At 38.0% G+C, this 5,386-nt stretch overlaps 1 protein-coding gene and 1 long non-coding RNA gene across 3 annotated transcripts in view; one reads left to right on the top strand and one right to left on the bottom strand.

Moving 5' to 3' along the window:
- The window catches only part of LOC106113849 (uncharacterized), a 25,624-nt gene that overhangs the window by 3,335 nt on the left and 16,903 nt on the right, over nucleotides 1–5,386 (top strand). The window lies entirely within an intron of this gene.
- On the bottom strand, nucleotides 4,097–5,378 carry LOC106113850 (uncharacterized). The gene is made up of 3 exons (XR_001227683.1): nucleotides 4,814–5,378; nucleotides 4,190–4,239; nucleotides 4,097–4,114 (listed from the first exon to the last, which is right to left on the bottom strand). It is a non-coding gene; the product is annotated as an uncharacterized LOC106113850 (long non-coding RNA).

Below are 5,386 nucleotides of genomic sequence, written 5' to 3'. Positions count from 1 at the left end.
GTGAGGAATAAAAAACCTAATAAGTCTACGCGTTCTTTTAGAATTTACTGTATATCTATTCCAAATTTCATCGAGATCCGTTTAACTATTTTAGAGATATCTTCTAACAAACATACAACCATCTAAACATTCGCATTTATAATATTAACAAGATTAAACTAAGACGATCGTTTGTAACATGGCTATATTAAGAGCACAGTGCGACAGAGAGAACACTACAAATTATTTGCTGTCTCACTCTTTTTCTATACGTGCTAACGTCACTTGCCTTAATTGTACCACTTAGAAAACATGTCATCTCTTACATTTCCTTTGTAAAAAGAGAGACAATAATATAATTCAAGTATATGGCAGTGAAATTTGACGGTAATTTCGACAAATAAGCAATTTCCCGAATAGCAGATGACGGCTCAACCCTTTCATGTTATGTTGCGAGATTTCGATTTGATAGGAAATTGCTTGTTTTGGTTTAAGATTGAACGTTGAAAAATATGACTCTGATATATGTTGTTTATTTCATTGTAAGTTTATGAGAATATCTTACTAATATTATAATTGCGAATGTTTGGATGGATGGATGTTTATTTGAATGTATCTTCAGAACGGCTGATCGGATCTCGATGAAATTTGGCATACATATAGAAAACAGTCTCGAAGAACACATAGGCTACTATATTTTCTTCAATTCCGTCTCGGACGAAGTCGCGAGCGACCGCTAGTAATATTGTGATAGAGACAAAAGAGAGCGTCGGTGGCTCAGGTGTCAAGCACTGAACTTGCAATCTGCAGGTCCTGGGTTCGAATCCCGCCATGTACCAATGTGTTTTTCGATTTCCGATTTACATATGTACATTTATCCGACGTTCTTTCGGTGAAGGAAAACATCGTGATGCAACCCGCACATATCTGAGAAGAAATTCAAAGATATGTGTGAAGTCAACCAACCCGCACTTGGCCAGCGTGGTTGACTATGGCCTAATCACCCTTAACTTAGGGTAGGCTCCGAGCCCCTCGGTGGGGACGTATAGTGAGCTGATACTGATGAGAGACAAATATTTAGCTTAAAACTTACTTATCGATGGTTACTCAAACCACAATCATTGTATAAAACATATTGTTAACTCTATTTTGTCCAAGATAATGAGAGAGACGACGATATGTTTAGAGACATTAATTTCAAATCAAGAGAAAGATTGGAAAAGGAACTACATGGTAGCATTTAAAAGTAATTTTACATTCAAATAATACTAAAGTTAACATTATAAGGAAGTATGCTTTAAGGGTATATTGTTAGATTCCAAACGTCCGGGCTTGTCAAATAAATTTCGAACAATAAACCGGTCTGACCCAGTTGAAGCCGGACGCTTTCCTAACTCCCGATTTAATTGGTCCGGATTCATTCCGTTTGTTCCGGCAGCTATTTTTAAACTTACAAACAATATTTTTATACCAGTGTTGCCACATTGAAAGCGTCGGATTTATTGTTGCAATTCCTTTTTTCCGCGGACACTTAGGTTGCGGTCTGGTGTGATATAAAGTTTGTAAACGGCCAGTCTGAGTTTGGAATAAATAGTTTTTGTTGTCGGTTTAGACGTTCGCAATAAACTACTTTTGCTGTCAGAATAATTTTTACTTTAACTCGCAAATGTCAAAATCTTATTTCTTACTAATATAATAAATGCGAATGTTTGGTTGGATGGCTGTTTGTTAGAAGGTATCTGCAGAAGAGCTGCATGGATTGGAATTTGGCATAGATGAAAACCGCATAGGCTACAAATTAAGTTTTCTTTGATTCTAAGGACAGAGTCGCGGGCGACAGTTAGTCCGATATATATATATATATATATATATTAACATATTAATAAAACACTAGTAACCACATAACCCATGACCTGGTCAAGGTTGCGTGAGTGCACTGGATGCGGGCGGCACAGGACCGGGCATTGTGGCAATCGATGGGGGAGGCCTACATCCAGCAGTGGACAAAATTTAGGCTGATTATGATGATGATGAACCACATAATAGTTGTCGACCGTGACTACGTCCGCACGGAATTAAAAAAAAAACTTAATTAATACCTTATGTATTTCCAGGCGATTTTCTACGTTTATGCCAAATTTCATTAAGATCCGTTGAATTGTTATTATAAGTTGTAATAAAAATCCATCCATCCAAAAAATGCCAGGCATACGATTGCCTTCATACAATTAAATATTATAATTATTAAATTAATTATCAAACTGCTATCAAAGTTGACTAGATTAATTGATTTATATGTTGCGTAAGACGGCAATGATGTATGCATTATACAAAGGTTAGTGCACTTGTTGTTGGCCGGCTACCAATATATGTTTAGTATTTGAGACATTGGCCTATTGTGACGTCATTTGAAATTTTATAACACAATGTATGAAAAAAGACAAATTAATAAAGAATATTGTAAAACAAATCATAAGCAAACTCTAATAGCAGTAATTCCCTGACAGATTGCGGGTTTATTTAAATTCCCCAATCTTACTATTATTATAAATTGCGAATGTTTAGATGTATGGATTATTGTAAGAAGATATGTCTGAAATTGCATGGAAATCATTGAAATTTGGCATAGATGTAGAACGTGGTCAAGTACATATAGGCTACTTATTGAGTTTTTTTTATGCTGCGCGGACGGAGTTGCGGCAACAGTTAGTATAAATCTTAGATATAAAATTCTCTTGTCACAATGTTACTTATACTCTTTTAAGGCTTGTCCGATTTTTATGAGATTTTATGCACATTTAGTAGCTCTGAGAATCACCTACAATTATTTTTTAATCCCGCGCGGACGTAGTCGCAGGCGACAACTAGTTACTAGTAAAAATAATTTATATACTGCTATAAAACAATTGTTAGAAACAAAAAGAATAAAAGATAATAAATTAGAGAGGGCGCTGGCAGTCCGGCAGGCTTGGGGGTAGAGTGAACACCCGGGGTGGGGGTAATTAATTAGCTCCTAGCACAAACATTCGCGGGTGAAATATGCGGGATGATGAGGTATTAATTTCCTGAAGCATATGTTTAGGCCAAACACAAGTATTTGGTTATAATGGTTTAATAAGCGGTAAATACAGAGTTGCAAATAGACAAATTGATCGTTGCGCGTATGCATCGGCGGTCGAAAGCGGAAGTCCAAGTGACGTTTCGTGCCACCGCACGTCGGTTCGCACCGGTAGTGGTGTTGCCCGCACCTCAGGCGCGAACATCCTCCCCGGGTTGAACATCTTTGTTCAAAGAAGCAGAGTGATGGGCCCATGGCTGTGGATAAGCAGACGAAAGTGGTTGTAAGGCAAGAGTCATGATGTAAGAGTGGTAAGAAGATTCTAGTCGAAGGGAAGCGGACAGATGTTTTTGTAGCTTCGCAGAACAGTTCTCCCTTTCATCTTCAGTTCTGCCACTCTTGAACCGCCATCGACGCCAGGGTAAATTTTGGTGACTCGTCCCAATGGCCACAGTAGGGGAGGTTGACCTGCTTCCTTCAATAGTACAAGAGTCCCCACAGATAGATTTCCTGTTGAATGGAACCATTTAGTCTTAGTTTGAAGTAAAGAGACGTATTCTTTAGAAAATCGCTTCCAAAAGTGTTGCTTCATATAATTGATTCTTTCGTAACGTTGCAATTGCTCGACCTTCATGTTTGTCACCTGTGGATAAGGTACAGATAAAAGAGATCGTCCGATTAAGAAATGGGAAGGAGTAAGAGCAGATAGGTCAGTGGGATCAGATGAGAGAGGGGTGAGTGGACGGGAATTCAAAACGGCTTCAATTTGAGTTAGACAAGTGGTAAGTTCCTCATATGTAAAGTGAGTCATTTGCATCAAGCGCCTAAGATGATATTTTGTCGAACGAACCGCTGCTTCAGCAATGCCGTTGAAATGTGGAGAATATGGAGGGGCAAAGGAAAATTTAATACCCTGCTGAGCGACCTCCGAAGGGAGGTTTGAAGTCTGAAAAAATTGTTCCAACTCGTTGGAAACTCCGACAAAGTTCGTTGCATTGTCTGACAGGATGGACTGAGGTTTGCCCCGACGAGCCACGAAACGGTTCAAGGCTGACATGTAGCCTTCCTTAGACAGATCTGTATCAAGCTCAATATGCACAGCCTTGACTGCAAGGCAAACAAAAATACACACATACGATTTTATAAGCTTACACCCTCGTCCTTTCCGGTCAGCTATCAGTATAGGTCCGGCATAGTCGACACTGCAATGTAAAAATGGAAATTCTAAGTTGGTACGAGAAATTGGTAATTGTCCCATGACAGGCTGTATAGTTGTATTTTTATACCTGAAACATCTTATGCAATTTCTTACGATTATTCGAGAAAGATTTATGCCCCCTAAGGGCCAATATAATTGACGTATATTTGCTAAGAGCAGTTGAGGTCCTGCGTGCAATAAATCAATGTGATATTTCTGAAATAATATTTTAGTAACGTGATGTTTACTACACAGCAAAATAGGATGTTTTATATTATATTCGTAAGATGAGTTTTCAAGCCTTCCGCCTACACGTATGATACCGTCACTCAAAGACGAAAGTCTATTCTTACGAGGTGACGATTTACCCTTTTTTAACAAAACGTATTCGTCGGGAAACATATCAATTTGAGCGTTCTGCATTACGCTTTTTAAGGCTTGATCTAATTCATCCTTAGTAGGTAAATCGGTTTGTTTGTTATTTTTGTTTTTAAGATTATATACAAAACGTTGCACATATGACATTACTCTTATAAGACGATTGAAGTTAGAAAATTTATTTGTTAAAGATCGAAAACCTGACTCGCGATTCAATCCAGCTAGATTTAATAGTTGTGATGCGTTGTAATGGCAAGTAGATTTGGAAGATGGCTAACCCTTTTCAAATTGTTGTCCAGATCTCTTATAGACAAGTTACAAGAATGCGTAAAATTTGATGTTGACTGTATCGGTAATTGGCCTGTAACAATCCAACCTAATTTTGATTTGACTAACTTAGGCTTGTGTTTCCCTAGGTTAATTGATTTATTGTATATTACATCCCAGAAAACTTCAGCCCCGACGAGAATATCGACTACTGACGGTATGTTAAACGTAGGGTCAGCTAGATGTAGATCTGCGGGCATCGAAAGTTGACTGACGTCTATAAAAGTAGAAGGAAGTATTTTAGTTATCTCCGGTAATATATAACAATCTATATTCGTTCTATACCTACAACACTGGGACTGGATTGTTAGGTTGCATGCTTGGGTACTAGTTAACGATTGATTATTAATGCCATTAATTTCAGAACTTACGGAACGTGTAGGTAATTTTAGCTTACTGCAAAGCGACTGCGTTATAAAGTTAGCCGTACTGCCGTTATCGAGTAG

The sequence above is a fragment of the Papilio xuthus genome, unplaced genomic scaffold (assembly GCF_000836235.2).
Source record: "Papilio xuthus unplaced genomic scaffold, Pxut_1.1 DF828177.1, whole genome shotgun sequence".
Lineage (NCBI taxonomy): Eukaryota > Metazoa > Arthropoda > Insecta > Lepidoptera > Papilionidae > Papilio > Papilio xuthus.
This window is presented reverse-complemented; position numbering and strand designations above follow the sequence as displayed.